This window comes from Cryptomeria japonica, chromosome 9 (genome assembly GCF_030272615.1).
Source record: "Cryptomeria japonica chromosome 9, Sugi_1.0, whole genome shotgun sequence".
Classification (NCBI taxonomy): Eukaryota; Viridiplantae; Streptophyta; class Pinopsida; order Cupressales; family Cupressaceae; genus Cryptomeria; species Cryptomeria japonica.
Window position 1 is genome coordinate 113,965,252 of NC_081413.1, and position 19,977 is coordinate 113,985,228.

The window sequence follows — 19,977 nt, forward strand, 5'->3', positions numbered from 1 at the left end:
CCTTGGAAAGAGTCAAGAGGAAGAAACACAAGATGAGGACCTAGCGGACTGGATCTATAAGGATCCCATCACCACTGATAAACCGCAAGTTACACTTCCTACGGAACAGTATGGTAAAGGCCTCCTCATTATGCAAAGAATGGGGTATGATGGTCAGAGTGCTTTGGGATACTGCAAACAAGGACGACATGAACCACTGCTGCCAGAGTTCAAGCCCAAAGGTAATACAGGCCTAGGCTTTGAAAAAGAGATCCTTCCTAAACTCAGATTCAAAGGAAAACCCAGCAAACCATTTTGCCCACCTACTACAAAGAGGACACCTTTTATAATCAAAGCACCATCAAGCAATATTGCCATTGCCCCATCGAAGCTCACAACCCCACCGCAACCATCACCAGTGCCAAACATACCACCAATCGAACCAGTAATCCCGTCAATAACACCAATAGCAGCAGCAACTGTATCAGAACCCGCAGCAACATCTATGGCACCAGTAGTTCTAGCAGAAGCCACTGAGTCACCATTACCAATACTTCCAGTAACAAATCCTTTAAACCCCATCACGGTTCCTGCAGCATTGATCACCACAAAAGTACATAAACCAATCACGCCTGCAGTATTTAACTCCAAAGACATCCCAGTATGGTATAGCAATCGGATGCTGGAAAGTGATTCAGAGACCGACTCACATGAGTGGGAATTCGATTCAGTGCAACTTAACACTTCAGATGAGGAAGACACATCACCACCGCCACCCCGCAAAGACATCCCTGTTTACGGAGAAGCACAGATAAAGACCACTTGGGTACCTGAGCTGGAAACATCTTCCACAGACCCTACGTCTCATCCTACGCCTGATTCTGACAGGGAGAGTACCATCAACGACCTTCACCACACTGTCTTAACCCTCACTGATACATCTCCCGCACTTAACTTAATCGATGAAGTAATGCCCATTATCCACCCTGAACTCATCGAATGGAACCAACCAAATCCCCCATGTCTTGACCTCTTCCAAAACGATGAGGCTATCATTGACTTTTTGGAGTTAAGGGATAATCTACCAAGCGGGGATCACAAAGCTGGATTCGCCATTGAACTTAATAGCGCAGCATACTTCGGGGCGGATGCCAAACCCTTCAGCTGCAAAAATATAACATTAAAACATGGATCTTCCAGTGAAAACCACACTATGGCACTGTTTGATCCAACAAAAGTAAAAAGAAAGAGCGTATCCAAAGGTGAAAACCTCTCTGAGGCACTTGAGGATGAAGGGTTTGACATTCTCCCTGCTAGTACACAAAAGGAACGATCGACGATTCTCATTGAGGAGACTAAAGAATACAATGTGGGGACTCCTGAAAACCCTCATATCATACATTTGGCATCTCTTCTCACTCCAGAGGAACAACCTCAATTTATAGAGTTCTTCCAACAGCGTCAGATCAACTTTGCATGGTCATATGCAGACATGCCTGGGCTTGATCCTGATTTAGTCATGCATCATCTCACAGTAGCAAAAGGAGCCAAACCTGTCAAGCAGAAGCTTCGTAAGATGCATCCTCAGATTGCCGTGCTAGTCAAAACAGAACTCAAGAAACTCCTGGATGTTGGTTTCATTAGACCAATTGATTATGCAGAATGGATCTCCAACATTGTACCAGTTGGCAAACCAAAAGGGGGCATCCACATTTGTACAGACTTCAGAGATCTGAATAAGGCATGTCCTAAGGATGACTTCCCTCTACCAAATATCGACATCATAGTAGATTTGACAGCAGGACATGCCATGCTTTCACTCATGGATGGCTTTTCGGGATACAATCAAATAAAGATCGCACCAGAGGACCAACATAAGACAGCCTTCACATGTCCATGGGGCACATACTGCTGGAATGTAATGCCTTTTGGTCTAAAGAATGCAGGAGCGACCTATCAAAGAGCAATGACCACCATCTTCCATGACATGATGCATACTATAATGGAAGATTATGTGGATGATTTACTAGCAAAATCACTTACTAGAGAAGGACATCTTCACATCTTAGATAAAATCTTTGATAGACTGGAACAGTACCATGTTCGACTCAACCCAAAGAAATGTGTCTTCGGAGTGACCTCCGGGAAGCTTCTAGGATACATTGTCTCAAGCAAAGGTATTGAGGTCGATCCAGCAAAGGTTAAGGCAATAATGGACATGCCACCTCCAAAGAATATCAGTCAGCTAAGAACACTACAAGGACGGCTTCAATCTATCCGCAGATTCATTGCACAATTGGCTGATAAGTGTCACCCATTCACACACCTGCTACACAAGAACATCCGCTTTCAGTGGGATGACAGATGCCAGCAAGCATTTCAGGCGCTTAAAGACTATCTCATGAATCCACCATTGCTGATGCCACCAGATCCAAGTAGACCATTATTGCTCTATATCTCAGCAACAAGTACAGCATTGGGTGTACTACTGGCACAACATAATGCAGAAGGAAAAGAGTGTGCTATTTACTACATCTCTCGCACACTGGTGGGCTATGAACTCAATTACACACCTATTGAGCGAGCTTGCCTAGCAGTAATCTTGGTAGCCACTAAACTGAGGCACTATCTGTTAACACACAAGGTGCAACTCATTGCAAAGATTGATCCACTCAAGTATTTACTCAGCAAAGCAGCATTGACAGGCCGCTTGGCCAAATGGGTGATGATTCTAAGTGAATTTGACATTGAGTATGTGGACCGTAAAGCTATCAAAGGTCAAGTTATTGCAGATCAGTTGGCCGATGCACCACTCATAGGCGATCATCCTCTCATTTCCAATTTTCCAGATGAAGAGATATTCATGATCACAACAGCACAACCATGGAAACTATATTTTGATGGTTCATACACTAGGCACGGCTCGGGGGCAGGCATTCTGTTTATCACACCTCAGGGTGATAGCATCTCGAAGTCTTACAGGCTCACATTTCCATGCACAAACAACATAGCAGAGTATGAGGCCTTGATCACAGGACTCAGGTTAGCCGTACAATGGAAATTAAAAGAATTGTAAGTATATGGCGATTCCCAACTAGTCATTCGACAAGCAACCGATGAATATCAGACCAAGGATGATAAACTCATGCCATACAAGCAAATGGTGGACAATCTAAAGACATCATTTACTACTATCACTTTTGAGCAGATACCAAGAGATCAGAATCGAGCTGCTGACGCTATGGCTACCATCGCATCTCTACTAGATCTTCCACAGAATTCAACACGCTACGAGTTCTTGGTAGAACAACTTTGGATCCCGGCTTATGATATCCCCGAATCTGAAATGATATGTTGCCTTGTTGGTTCTGAATCCCCATGGTACGGTGAGTTCTACACCTATCTTCACGATCACACCCTTCCTCCCAACCAATCAAATAACCAACGTAAAACCTTCATTCGCCAAACTGCTCGATATACCATTATTGCCGAAACCCTATACCGACGCGGTCTTGATGGTACTCTCCTTCGATGTCTGGAACAAGGTGAGATAACAAAGGCTTTGGAAGAGGTACATGAAGGAATTTGCGGGACTCATTCAAGTGGTCCATCACTCGCCAAGAAACTCTTGCGAGCTGGATATTATTGGCCATCTATGGAAAAGGATTCCTACTACTTTGTCAAAAAATGCAAGAAATGTCAAGTTCATGGCGACCTGATACATGCACCGGCCCAGGAACTGCAACCAATCACAACACCATGGCCTTTTTGTCAATGGGGTCTTGATCTTGTGGGTAAAATCCATCCATCTTCATCCAATGGCCATAAATTCATTATTACCGCCACCGAATATTTCACCAAGTGGATCGAAGCTGTTCCACTTACCCAAGTCATCGGCAAGCAGATCGCCTCATTCATCCTCAATTACATCATCTGCCGGTATGGTGTGCCCATGTCCATTGTCACAGATAACGGTCTTCCTTTCAAAAATCAGGATGTTCGTGAGCTTTGTGAGAAATTTCATATCCAACACCGCTTTTCCACTCCCTATTACCCACAAGGCAATGGTCAGGCCGAAGCATCCAATAAAAACATATTGAGAATCCTAAAGAAGACAGTCAATGATGCCGTTCGTGATTGGCATGTTCAATTGAATCCAGCGCTATGGGCATATCGAACTAGCATTCGGACCCCTACAGGTGCAACTCCTTATTCATTGGTCTATGGTGCCGAAGCTATCTTACCTATTGAGGTTGAGATACCATCATTACGAGTTTCCTTGCATAATCTCATTGATGATGAAGCATACAGAGTCTCACGCCTTCAGGACTTGGAGCTACTTGATGAGAAGCGACAAGCTGCATACAACCATCTCAAAGCCTATCAGCAGCGCATGAGTAGAAGCTACAATCACCGAGTTAGACCTCATACATTTGAGGTAGGTGATCTTGTTCTTCGAGAGAATCCTCGCAACCAACCAAACAGAGAACATCAAGGCAAGTTTGAATCAAATTGGCTAGGCCCATATGTTGTCACTGCTGTATTTGGGTCCGGGGCATATCAGTTGGCTACATCAGACGGAGAACCGCTCGCAGATCCAATCAACAGCATGCACCTCAAACGGTTTTACACATAAGCTGTACAGAGCATCAGGCTCCCCTGCCTATCAGAAAATACCAAAAAACATTCAGAAAAATGTCCTGAAGAAAATATAAAAACATTCAAAAAAGTAAAGAAAAATCATGCATCCAAACGGTGAACAACCACTCCGGTGGCACCTTGGGTAAGAACGATGGTGAAAACCTGGCAAACAGGCGCCACTCGTAAAGGCCATGGCTCCATTATCTTTCAGACTTGTGGCGATCACATCTACTTCATACATACATCCATCCATCCATCAACCATGGCTTGTTATTCCTCTGCAATTATGATAGTACTCCATACATCTTGCATCCCGCTTTTTCATAGTCATGTCTAAAACTGGGGGCAATGCCTTTAACCTATTGATGGAAGTGGATTCTACATTGTCTTATGATTCATTAAGTTCTTCATTCAAACAATCATCAAAAATCCAAAAACATTCAAAAATATCTCGCAAAAATACCAAAAACATTCAAAACAATTCAAAATCCAAAAACATCGACAAAACCATTGAAAAATCACACAAAAACATGGCAACACCTTGTACATACTCATCCATGCAGATACCAAAACAAACATTGCGACAAACTACTCACACAATGACCATTTACCAAACAACCACACAATCCACATCAACAATCCAAAACTGTCTTTAAAACAAGGATGCATCCTTCCTTACCAAAACAAAGACAAGATGACGTTTTCTTTGACAAGAAAATTCTGTTAGGCTGTCAAATACTTGGTTGATTTGTGAGTAATTCATTTGTTTATCTGTATCGGGATCTTTTCAACATTGTTTTGTATCGTTTGTGCATTATTTCCGATGAAGTTCTGGGGCATGTACTAATGGTGTCTACGTGGGAAGTTCACCAAGCTACGTGATCTTATGCCAAATGCAGTCATAGATCACTATGGCTTGCTGACTACAGCGTATACCTCGACCATATGAGCATGAACCATTACCAAGGATCCATATTCTTTATTCTTTATGTATATATTGTTTGTTTACAGGTACACTGCTCATTCTTTGGTTCCTCCTCATCCAATTTGGATAAAGGTTTTTATTTCTTAGTACGGTATGCACTTGTCTCAGGATATGATCAGCCTAAGATCAAGGAGGACGATCCAAGTCATGCATGAACGGAGATAATCCTTGTCTATCCCGCAAGCAATACTCAGGTCAACTTGATCCATTATATCAAGTTGCTTGTATTAACTTGCTATATCAAAATCCATGTAAGAAAGACTCTGGTCATCTTGAATCTTTATGTCAAGTTGCTTGTATTTTCTTACAACATTTTAAAGCTCAATGATGAAAAATAAAGCACCATGGATCGTCATTCCATCTCATTTGTATATATTGCATTTCGTTGCATTCCACCCATCCATACATTCATAATAGCTGCATATCATGCATACGTAGTCATAATAATGCATACTCTATTTTACTCATCTTCTTCCATAGGACTCGGTCCTAGTCCTCCATATCTTCTATCTAACATCAAATCCCCCCTCACCCTCCCTATCTTGATCATCAACATCATCCTAATCCCTTCATCGCTTCCCATCCTCACTCATCCAAAAAAATTAAGCCAGTTACTCTATCTGCACAGATACATCGACTCCCACACACCTAGACTATCAACAGATACTCTGATCAAGTATCTTCGGGTCTCAACAGGTAATCGATTATGGTAATCCTAGACTACATCAGGCATTTATCATAATGACCTAGTCTCAACGGGGCTGCCATGATTCCCCACAACCATCCATCACACGCACACACTATCAATTGATCAACCAATCAAACACAATCCAACGGACAATTACATCAATTGTCTACGTCTCAACGAGTATTTTGCTTCATATACCTTGACTTCATCGGGCAATTACATCAATTGTCTAAGTCACCATCAGGTCACTTTGATTCACTTACTCAGACTTTATCATGTCCAAGCGACCAACTGACATCAACTGTCACGCTTTGACTTGACCGGGGCAATTAAACCGATTGCACCAGATTGTCCAACCAATTTTGATCAATTGTATAGCATCAATCAAAACCCCACACTACATCTGCTATGTATCTCTTGCATGACCTCAGGGTACTCGCTGGCTTGTTGTTTCTTCATATTCACTCCATTTTCTCCCATTCTTTCATCATTAGTTCTAATTTCTTCTATTCTACCTCCCCTCCGCTTTTCATTCTTTTTCGAGAGATCGCCCGATTTTTCAAAAAAATTCGGCCCATCTCTCGAGGGGGCATACCACCCATTAAATTTACATTTTATGGGGCATTTCTTCACACCTATTTTTCTTTCTTTGAAACGACGCGATAAACCGCACCGTCTCAAAGAGGGGCAAATGTAGTCACATAAATCTGTCCACTTAATTAAATGAATACTTAGTATTTATTTGATTATTTAACCATCAATTAATAATTAATTAAATTAATATTTAATTAATTCATCTTAACCCTCTTCTCCTATTAATTAAATAAATTATTCAATTTATTTGATTTAATTCACTTAACCAAATTCAGACCATTAATTAAATAAATAAATCATATTTATTTAATTAAATATTCTCTCACATTTAAATAAATTAATATTTATTTAAATCCCCCAAAAATCCCACCTCTCACATTTAAATAAATTAACATTTATTTAAATCACCTTTATCCTCCACCCACTTGCATTTTCCTACAAAAGCAAGTTGCACAACTATTTTAAATAAATCATTTATTTAAATCACCTTTATCCTCCACCCACTTGTATTTTCCTACAAAAGCAAGTTGCACAACTATTTTAAATAAATTATTTATTTAAAATCCTATTTATCCTCACCCACTTGAAACCTTTAATGGTTTCCCTTAAAGTATTCAAACTTGATGGCTTTAAAGTCTTCAAACTTGATGGCTTCCTTCTATAGTCTTCTTAAGACTTTAATGGTTTTCCTTAAGGTCTTCAAGCCTTTAATGGTTTCCCTCAAAGTCTTCAAGCATTTTAATGCTTTATCTTCTTTTTTCTCATTTAAATAAATTAATATTTATTTAAATATTTATCCAAATTCAACTTACACCATTTAATTGAAATAAATGATTTTATTTTAATTGAAAATACCAAAATTTCTCCCACTTGCATTTTCCTACAAAATCCACTTGTATGCCTAAACCCCTTCTAGATTCTTCTAAACCCTTCCTAATTAGCCTAATCCATCCCCTAAATATTGTCACATTCCTAAGCAAATTGGAGTCACTTCTCAAAGACTCCAAAGTCTTTGAAAAGCAATTAATGCTTTGTGTGTTCAACAAATTAACCCTCAAAGTCTTGGATAACCTTTGAAAGCTTTCAACCTTCAACCACTAAATGGCTCAAAGTCTTTGATAACCATTGAAGGCTTTCAACCTTCAACCACTTAATCCCCAAAGTCTCCAATAACCATTAATGGTTACCTCAAACCCTCCCACATGGTTAAAACATTTGTTTTGACTCAACCTCTACCCAACCCAAGGGTCTCATCAAGCCTTTAATGCTTTGACCATAATTATCTCTTAATCATTTGCACAAAGGTTTTATCCTTGCATTAACTCCTAATCCAGTGGGTAATCCTAATTTAGGCTTGACCCTTACCTTCTAGATAACCATGAAGTCTTCTCAGGCCTTTAATGCCTCCAACCTCTTCTCTCAACCCAATCCTATGTTGAAACTTGTCACCATTTTATTGGTGCCAATTGTGCACATGGATCCCCAACTTTCAATCCTAACCCTTGTTAAGATTTCTCAATCTTAACCCTTCATTTCCCTATTTCTTCTATAAATAGAACCCTTCTCCTCAAGCAAAAAGAAGCATTTAGAGTATTGTTGTTATACTGGCATTAGCATAGAGCTTTTTCATAGCATCACTATCTACTCTTGCATAGTATTTGCTTATCATATTCAACTATCTTGAATCTCCATATGACATCCATGGCTAGTGCTAAAAGCTGAGAGCTACACTCATTTGGGACTTGGAGAGGAGAGGAACAAGGGAGGAGCAACTATGAGCATCTTGATTAGCTATTTCATTCTATGTTTATATGCTTTCTATTTCATGCTTAATATCTCTCTTGATATGCCTGTTTAGGATAATCTTTTGTTGCTAACACTAACGTTTGTTTCTTGTGCTCTTGTGTGTGTGTTGCCATCAAACAGATTTTCTAATCCTTTTTGCAGAGCATCAGGAAGGGTCCCATAAGCCCTTGTAAATCACTCTCTTCCAAATAGAGCCTCTACACTCATAGGTTGTCAACAACCCTTCACCCCGAGGCCACTCTACCCTCCCAAGAGTGAGTTTGGCCTTGAAAACTCCCAAAACAAAACTCAAAAAGAATCACAATAACAAAAGAAAGAATCACATAGGGAAGAAATCAACAATCTTCCTAACACATTAAGATATCAACAAAGAAAACAACTATAACAAGCAATCCTTTCAAAAATACAACAACATACATGAGCTAGAAAAACAACCAACCTTAAATCTGCCAAAAGGGTGATGAATCTTGTAGAAGAGCTATCCAAGTCCGCTATCTTTTCCACTCAATACAACCAAAATCTTTTAAAAAAAACTTACAAAAACTACTCAAGAATCTAAGCCTCCAAAATGGAGAGTGGGTGATCAAACTTCTCCCTCCCAAACTATTCCCTAAGAAGGCACTCCTCACTCTTTCCAACCCACTTGGGAAGGGCGAAGGATGTTCATAGGTTGGTCTTCCCAACACCTTACAAACTCTCTATCCAAGGAACCTCAAAAAGGTAAAAGGAATGGGGAAGAGAATTGTCACTCATGAGGAGGGTTGTCTAACCTTGGTAGGCTCCTCAAAAGTTGGAATTCGGCTTTTTGTTAAACTCAACTTTTGGGGTGACTAAACAGTCCCTAGGGAGTGGACACATGGCTAAATTTGGCCTTCATCCATAGGTACATCATATGGCCCACTAAAAATGCTCCTAACTTAACTCTAGGAATTAGTTTAGCCCCCTAGAAATTCACCCAAGGTTTACCTACAGGGCAACCCTGAGTTGACCTTTCTAATGGCTCCCTATCCAAGACTTTCTTGGGACCATACTAGGATAATTGAAAAAAATAATGTATTGGTAAAACAAATCTCCTCCAAAGGGACATGTCATTGCCAACTCATCCTACAACACACAGGTCAGGTGACACTACAAAAAGAATTACACATTAGTAAAATACAAATGGCAAATGTCCCTTTTTTTGGAATTTATAAATTAAACAATTTCCAAATTAAACACACATCCAAGCATAACATTTACAAATTAAAACAAATTTATAAACGAGGTGTTGTCTCTCCAAATAAACAACCCTTGGCTTTACAAACACACATAGGTCTAGGCTTGATTCTCTGAATCATTTCCATGGTCACATGGAATAATTTTCTTGCACATCTCACTTTGCACATTAGTAATTCCAAAAATCACATATAATATTATCATATGGAAAGAATACAATTCAAACATCGTATACAATTTCATTTATAAAAATCAAGTTTCCAATTATCTAATAACATCCACATAAAATAATCTACTAAATGACATCATCATAATCATCATGGAATTAAATCATTTATAGAGCATGCATCCATAATTTTCTAGCATCAAAACAAAGTACTGCAAATCAAAGTAAATGACATAATCATGTCAATACTATCCAAAAACTGGATCATATAAAATCTATGTCCATAATGCATCAAAATATAGTATCAATAGTAGGTCCAACATGAAAATAATTGAAATGCTATGATGGCTCGGGGTAGGGCCTCACACCCTCCCCCTCTAGGCATGAACTTCCTCCTGGAGTTCATAAAAAATATGGGGGTACTGAGATCTCATCTGCACTGTGCTCTCCCATGATGTCGTAACCTCATCATAACAATCCCACTGGACCCTAACCTAGTCCAGCTCTCGACCTCAAAGAGACAGCGTTCGGCAAGCCAAAATGCAGATGGGCTCCAAAGCTAGCTACCCATCCGACTCCACCTGCAAGGCATCCCAATCCAGAATATGAGACTCATCTTAAATGTACTTCCTCAGAACTGATACATGAAACACATCGTGGATGCGTGACACGCTAGGTGGCAAAGCTAGATGACTGGTCCTATCCTCTCAAGGATCTCAAATGGTCTAACAAAGTGAGGTGTGATCTTAGAACCCTTTCCATAATAGATTGGACTTTTATGCGGTCACACTCTCAAGAAAACTCTATCCCCAACCAGGAAGCTACGGTCTATCCTCTTCACATATGCCTCTCTAAGGTGTTGTCTAATCAAAATGACCTACTACTCCAAGGCCCAAAAATGTGGCATTCTCAAAGAAGTGTGATGCCCATTGTTATAGGAAAACTCTACCAAAGGAAGGTACTCTTCCCATCTGGTCTAATGATCCATGATGTACATTGTGAGCATGTCTTCTAACACCTGGTTTACCTTCTCTATCTGTCCATCCATTTCTGGATGATAGGATGTACTGAAGTTGAGTCTAGTACCCATTGCTGCCTGTAACGCCATCCAAAAGGAAGAAGTGAAGAGGGAGTCTATATCTAAGATAATCTTGCATGGAACACCATGAAGTTTGACAATATTCCACAAGAATACCTATGCCACTACTGGTGCTGTGAAGTTAGTCCAAACTAGTGATAAGTGGGCTACTTTGGTCAACTTGTCAATTGTCACCATGATGGCATCATGATGGCATGCTGGCATAGGAAGACCAATGACAAAGTCCATCAATATAGTATCCCACTTCCACTCTGGTATCACATGAGACTGGAGCAAACCACCTAGATGGCGGTGCTCCGCCTTGACTCTATGGAACTCAAGGCATCGGGCTACTAGTACAACAATTAATTGCTGCATAGATGGCCAATGATATAGCTATCTCAAATTTGCATGCATCTTCTTAACTCCAGGATGTGTTGCATAAGGAGCTCTATGAGCCTCCAACACAATGAACTCACAAAATCCACCAGAAGAAGGTACACAGATGTACCCTTTATGGTGTAGTAGTCCATTAGACTCTAATGAATAGTCTGCATATTTCCCTTCCAGGGTCTCCTGAGAACGCACTAACTGACATACCTCTAAATACCACTCATTCTCTGGTAGCTACTGCAATATACGACCTCTCAAATCTATGTCCATAGACATGGAGCATATCTCATGACTTCTCCTACTCAAGGCATCTTCAACTATGTTCTCTTTCCCCTTGATGTAGTAAACATCAAAATCACTCACATAAAAACTCCATCCATCTTCTTTGACGAGCATTAAGATTAGGCTGAGTGAATATGTACTACAAGCTCTGATAATCTAAATGAAGCTCAAAATGATGACCCAAAAGGAAGTGTCTCCACCTCACAAGTGCATGCACTACTGCTGCAAGCTCAAGGTCATGTGCATGGTAGTTAAGCTCGTGGGTCTTAAGTTTCCTAGACTCATATGCTATAACTCGACCCTCTTGCATAAGGACTGCTCCTAACCCATCAAGGAAGCATCTGTGCATACCATGGAGTCAGCTAAGGGTTCTGGCACAACAAGAATAGGTGCACTAGTGAGTACCCTTTTGAGATCCTGAAAGTCCCTCTCACACCTTTTTGTCTGCTTGAATTTATTTCCCTTTTGCTGAAGGGTTGTAATAGGATGTGCAACCCTAGAGAACCCCTCAATGAAGCATCTATAGTACCCTGCTAGACCCATGAAACTCTTGACTTCTGTCATACTAGTTGGCACTAGCCAATCCATAATAGCTCTGATCTTTGATGGGTCAACTGAGATCCCATTGCCGGATATAACGTGACCTAGATATCTGACCTCTGATCTAAAGAATGCATACTTTGACAAACTACCATACAACTGATTGTCTCTCAAGCACTGCAATACTTGTCTCAAGTGCTCCTCATGCTCCTTCTCATTTTGAGAATATATCAATATGTCATTGAGGAACACAATCACAAATCAGTCAAGGAAGGTGTGAAATACCCCATTCATGAGACTCATGAATAGAGCTAGAGAATTCATAAGACCGAATGGGACCACGGTGAACTCATAGTGGCCATACTTGGTACGAAAAGCGGTCTTGTGGATATCGCTCTGTAGAATCCTCAACTAATGGTACCCTAACTTCAGGTCTATCTTGGAAAACACTTTGGCACCTTGAAGCTGATCAAATAAGTCATTGATTCAGGGCAAGGGATATCAGTTCTTGATGGTCACTTTGTTCAACTTCCTGTAATCCATACATAACCAAAGGGATCCATCCTTCTTCTTCACAAAGATGACTGGTGCACCCCAAGGGGAGACACTAGGATGAATGTGCCCCTTCTCTAAGAGTTCCTCAAGCTACATCTTGATCTCATTAAGCTCATTTATGGTCATCCTATATGGTGCTCTTGAAACTGGCTCAACTCATGGTACAAGATCTATGTGAAAATCAATCTCTCTGCTAGGTGGCATACCAAGTAGCTTGGAAGGAAACACATCTACAAATTTCTCAAGGATTGGATGATCATCTAGGGAAGGCTCCTTCTCATTCTCTTCCTCTCTATCATTGATGGTGATGGAAAACAACTAGCACCCCTTTCACATGCTCTGCTTAAGCTGCATAGAGAAAATCATATGAAGTGATACGGGCCTCTGAATCCCTAAAATAACTATGGAGGTACCCTAATTGTCTACACACTTAATATTTTTATGATGACAATCCATCTTGGATCTGTGGGCATATAACCAATCCATGCCAAGAAAAATGTCATAAGATCCTAGAGGTGTGACTTGAAGGTCTACTAAGGTGGTTGTACTCCCAATCTTAAGCTGACAACCCCTAACCACTGACTCAATAGACACTCTAGCTCCTAAAGCCAACTCCATTTCCCAACTAACACTTTTCCTAGATGCCACTATCCTGCAACGCTCCACAACCAATGGAGATATTAAAGAATTAGTAGCTCCTGAATCAAACAAGATAGAAACACTGCTACCTCTGATCATACCTGTGGCCTCTATGACTGTGGCTTGATGTTCTGCCTGGTGGTTGTCAACCACTATGAAGACTCTATGGGACTTACCCATGTCCCCAACTATAGGCTCTGAACCTACCATCCTCTGATTGCTTTCCATCTAACCCTATGGACACTCTCTCGCCATGTGCCCCATGGCCCCACAAGTGAAACAAGCACCACATGTCTGAAACTGAACACCCTGTGGCCTAGAGTATCCTACTCATCCTGTCTTGCTCAAACAATTGAAACCACTCCTGGCGGACTATTGAGTCTGTGCCGGAGGTGTGTACAGATCCTATGATCACTGGTCTTGTCTAGGACCTTGTGAATGACACTTCTTGGTCTTAAAGCCCTACTGATCCTATGGAGGCCTTTGCCTCTAATTCTGTTGTGGTTTCTGTAGTGGAGGGGGTTTAAAGCATCCCAATGAATTCCTATTGTTACCCTTCCAGTGGGGTTTCTGAAACTCAAAAAACTATGGTATAGGGTTTTGGTTCTAATGTCGATCCCGCGTGTCCTATGATCTACCCTGAATCTCCTCTGATATTAAGGCCTTCTCCATGGCAACCTAAAGGCTCCCTGGAGTTGCCATCCTAACTAGTCCTGCTATCCCAACATTCAATCCTTTGATAAATTAGTTGATGAGTAACTTCTCATCTTTTAGGTAGTCAACATAGGGTAAGAGCTCAAAGAACTTTCTCTCATATTGGGACACAGAGAGATTCTTCTGCTGAAGGTCATGGAACTCATCAATCCTGCACTGCCTATAGTGCTCTGATAGGTACCTATCTTTGAATCTCTCTATAAAGACATCCCAAGTAACACTATCCCCAGCTAAATCATTCTTGTACTCCTCTTTCCTCCACCACGTGGAAGTCGTTCCTCTCAGAAGGTGAATGACAATCTATGCCTTCAAATTGCTCTCATAGGGACGCAATCCGAAGCACCTATCTAGACTCAAAAGCTAAGCCTCAACCTCTACCCCATCGGTAGATCCTACAAATGATGGTGGCTGAAGACGTAGAATCTCTCTGATCTGATCCTTGGGGTCATGGTGTGCTCTCTAAAAACTAACTGGTGCCACTACAAGAGTTGCCTCAGGTAGATGGACCAACTCATGCTCATGCTCAGCTTGGGCCTCTATACGGTTAGGGGGTGGACTCCTACTTTGCTCCCTAACTACAAATCTATGACTCTCAGAATTCTAGTCCTCTACATGATGATCTACTATTGGGAGTCTATCCTAAACTATTCCTATCAAGTTCTGGAGTGCAACCAAAATGTCTCTATTAGGGTCAATCAGTTGTTCAGGAGGAGCTTCCCGATCCCCTTTTGGATTTAGCTCATCCCACACAACATCCTCACGTGCCATGCGAGCACATCTAGGACTAGTACCGCGCTTACGAGCTTGTGGCGTAACTAGTGGCATCCTTAATGATCAATAAAATAAAATAAAGTAAATAAATAAAATTAATAACAATTCTTAAAGAAAATAATATTAAAAGAGAAACGTAATGGAGAAAGGTTCCTAGTGTTGGAAACCTTGCTCTGATACCAAAATGTCATGCCCAGACTTTTGGGCAAAAAACAAAACAAATTTTTTTTTTAAAAAACAACATAAATGCATTAAATAATCTACATTTAAAAAGGAATAAATAAGTCTTGTCTCAGGTAAGGGTTAACTCAGGGCTAAATAGAATGGTTTCCTAAGTTGATTTAATTCAACTATATCATTAATGCGTCAATAATTTAGAGTAGACTAATTATTCCCTAAAAAGGATCGTCACAACCTAATTAATTAATTAAATTTAATTAATTTCCCCTAATTAAAATTCTACAAAAATAATTGAGAGATATTAATTATCTCAAAAGTATTAATATACTCAAGGCTAAATAAAATAATGTTAACTCATATTAAAAATAATTAATTGAGCAAACATGAAAATGCCTTTAAATTAAACTAATAAAGTTAACCAAATCAAATAGAATAATAGACTAATACATTCATTTTATATTAAGGTCAAATTTAATTCCCCTTAGATATTTAAATTTCAACTATTATATAATTGGGCAACAATGACCTCATGGTGAAAAGTTTACATTAATACTTTTAATAAATTTCATTAATAAAAATTCCCAAAAGATTTTTAACCCAACAACCATATTTAAATATATATGAGAATTAGTGTGTGCGCACACACACACACACATATCTATATATCTATTGATATAATTATATATATATGTGTGTGTGTGTGTGTGTGTGTGTGTGTGTGTGTGTGTGTGTGTGTACTTACTCATATTTTTCTAAATAAAGTCTATATTAAAAACTAATTTTACCCTAGTCAATAACAAGGGTTAATTAATTCTACATATTGGCTATAGACAAATGGGGGGGAATTCTTTTTCAAATTTTAAAAAGAATTCCCCCTCCTGACATTTTATTATTATTTTATTACAAACCCTATCTAGGGTTGATTTATTCTTCTTTATACACTAACCCTATTCTTTTCATTTCCTTATTTTCAAGCTAACCTAACCCGAAATTGGGTTAGGGTTGCTTGTTTATCTCTTTTTTTTTGTAAGTGTGTGTGTGCAGATGACGGGGTTCGAACCAGGGCTGCTCACATGGGAGAATGAAGGGTTCATGGAGGTAGAGGAAGGAGAGAGGCGACATTTACGAAGGGAACTGCGGGAGTTACAAGGTGGGGTGGCAGATTTTAGTGGCCTCCGGTGGTACCATGATGCCCACGGTGGGTCACAGCCCATGCAGCGGCCTTGGCCATTGTGTGGATTGCGAACCACTTGGTGGTCACAACACCCACCAGAGGGATGCCCCACTGGGTGGGTCATGGTCCACTTGGTGGTCATGGCCTATACAGTGTTGCGGCCCACTATGGGGGTCGTGCACCACCTTGTGGCTGCGGCCCATGGGGTTTCCAATGCCCCCCCTTCCCCCTTGAAGCCATATGCAAACACCCTTTTTTTTTCTTTCGTATATATTTTTTTAAATAATTTAGTTTTTAAAAAAAAGAAAACATTAAAATGTTTAAAAAATATATATTTATATATACATATATATATATATATACATATACATATACATACATATATATATAGATATACATGTGTGTATATATATATATATATATATATATATATATATATATTTACATGTTTAAGTCTGCATTTACATTATTTAGAGCAGGTTATTTTCACTAAATAGAATAGATTAATTTTTTATGTCCTTCCATTCACCTATAGTTTTCCTTTGATTTAACATTTTCCATAACTAGATTAATAATATTTTCTACTAAACATGCTTTTATAGAATGAAAAATATGACAGTAGTATTTTTATTTACAGTTGCAGCTAACATTTCCTAAAAATCATTTAATTCAATAAACAACAATATCTAATGTATTATCAATATTAACTCTTAAAATATCTATCTATTCTTCCTTTCAGTTTGAACTATAGATGTAAGCAAATACTTTATTTCTGTTTTAAAGTGACTACTAACATTTAACTTTTTACAATACTCTTTTTTTTTAATAGCAATAAGAAACAAAATATAATACCAGTCTTAATCTTTTCAAGCAACTATATCACTACAAAAGTAATCAACAAATGCATTCTTCTTTTTGCAAAAATATAGATACTTCAAATTTAAAATACATCTTTATTACATTTTAAAAACTATTGCAATAGTTATATTTTCTTTTCAGCAACTAAATACAATAAGAAATTCTTTTTTTCTTTTTTCTTTTCTGCAACTAAAATACAATAAATAATAGGACTATTTCAGCTTCCACTTCTATTTCTTCCCAAGAAAACCTACAATTAAAAGGTGTAAGTTGTGACCATGGAGGCTCACCTCCCAACCTAGGCTTACAAGAAGCCAGCCCCTAGCTAGGAGAACCAAGGCTAGATGGGATACACACATTCAAAATACATACAAGCAAGAAAACTCATAACAACATTAACATTCCAAACCCAAGGATAAACAATGTCACTTATGTGAATTTTCAAGTGGGGTGAAGGTGGACACTATACCTAGAGGAGAATTCTGCAAGTAGGAGAACATAATGCCATTTCAAGGCTACAAAATAAACACATCCACAAGTTCCAAACTTGTCCCAACAATTCCTTATGTCCCCCAAGGCACAAGCCAACAAACTCCCTTTATGACCCCCATTGCATAAACAAAAAACTATGCAGCAAGGGTCCTATATCCTTGATAAGCATTGGGTCTATAACCATTAGCAACATCAGATCTACTTCTACAAACATTAGCAATATGTCTAGGCTTATGACAATTGAAGCAAACAGGCTTATAGGATTTCTTACTGATGGTTTTTTGAGTCTTAGGAGAAGGTTTACCTTCACACATGTTGTCCTTAGTACTAAAAGACTCAACTTTCTTAAATGTATTGTAACCCAATCCAATTGTATCACAATTCATCCTTTGAGATTGGATCTATTCATCAAGCATGGTAGAACTTTTGTTAAACTTTGAAAGCTTCTCATTAGCATCAACAAGTTGTTTTGTAAGGTCTTCATTCCTTTTCATGAGAGTCTCTCTAAGAGTCATTTCCATATCGAGTTCTGCATTTATCTCTTATTTTTCTTCTTTTTCCTCATGCTAGTGTGCCTCTAGAGTGTCATTTTCTTGATTTATCTTAAAGATCTCATGTTCTTTCTCTTTGATTTTGTCTTCTTCCACCCTCCTTGCTTCAAGTGCTTGACTCATCTAGATAGTTAGGGCTTCAAGCTCTCTCCTCAAGTTAGTCTTCTCATCATTCAGTTTGTCCACCTCATCAACCAATGAACCTATGTTTTCTTCATTAGAAGAACCGCTCTCATAAACCTGCAATAGTTGTTTGGTTAGCTCTCTTCTCTTAGCGAGTGAAGTTTTATACTTGCCTCTCAATATTTCTAGGGCTTCCTCTGCAAGTTTATTAGATATCTTTCTATAAATCATATCCCCCATGTCTGCCTTAGGAGTCCTTCTCAAGCGGTTAAGCCTCAAAGAAGGTTATCTCTCATACCATTTGATAAACTTATAAGGCATTGAGAGGGGGGGTGAATCTGTGCAAGCAAAAACAATATGAGTTTGATCACCAACTTAAACAACTTAAAACTTATCAAGCATAAGAGGAATATCACCACATAAGCTAATGCCCAATAAAACAAATTCCACATAACACAAGAGATTATACGTGGAAACCCAAAAAGGAAAAAACATGGTGGGAGTTAATACCCACAAGATTCACTATCTGCAGAATATAAATCTTGACCAATTATGGTCTTACAAATATGCCCTGTTAGGAGAAGGCCTGGTTAGGAGCACCCAGTTAAGCGATTTAAATGATAAGCCCTATTAGGAGCTATAACCTGTTAGGATCAACCTCACAAGAGGACTTAACACTCTGATATAGAGCTACCCTATTAGGGGATTTACAAGTTAAGGCATGTTAGGACCTACCTGGTTATGGGATTTTACTATTGTAATTGTTAGGATAACAATAGTTCAAATGATCTTCATGTAGCACCTATTTGTCTGATAAGATCCACTTCAGATTCTCAAAACATCAATAGCACATCAATATAGAGCTTCACTAATCACCCCACAATCACAATCTCAATATTTGCCTTTGATCTTATCAACATACTCATGTCTATCTCATAACTCATCACACTTTTTATAGACATCAACTTAGTTAGCTACAACCTTGGAACAATTTCCTAGGTTCAATGAATCTAGAAAAACTAACATTGCACATCGAACTTATGTCGGCCACCGACATAACAAATCAAAACCTGTGTCGTTTTATTGATTTAATTGACTATATCACTACCAGTTGAGTTTCCATCAGAATGCCTACTCTTTACATCAAATCTCACTTATCTAGTTGAATCTGCCAATGTAGTCATGAACATATCTCCAAATACCTGTCTCCATCATTCCTATAAAACCACATCATTCAACTCTTCATGAATCGCCTGTACCAGTTGTTAGAATGCAACTTTGTTCATAGTTTACCAGTTGAGATCCTAATTACTAGTTCTCTACTCAACTGACTTTTGTACCGGTAGGCTTCCATGAATTAGATGACCACAAAAATATTGTTGCCATCAATGACAACACAAGACTTAGTCTTCAAACATGAATCTCAATCTTTTCATCACATTCACAAATCAATCATTTACCGGTTGTATATCACCAACAGTGTTTACTGGTTCAATCAAATGCCAGCACACCTTAATGGGAGTAGGTGCAGTCTTTTTCTTCTTTTCTTTCTC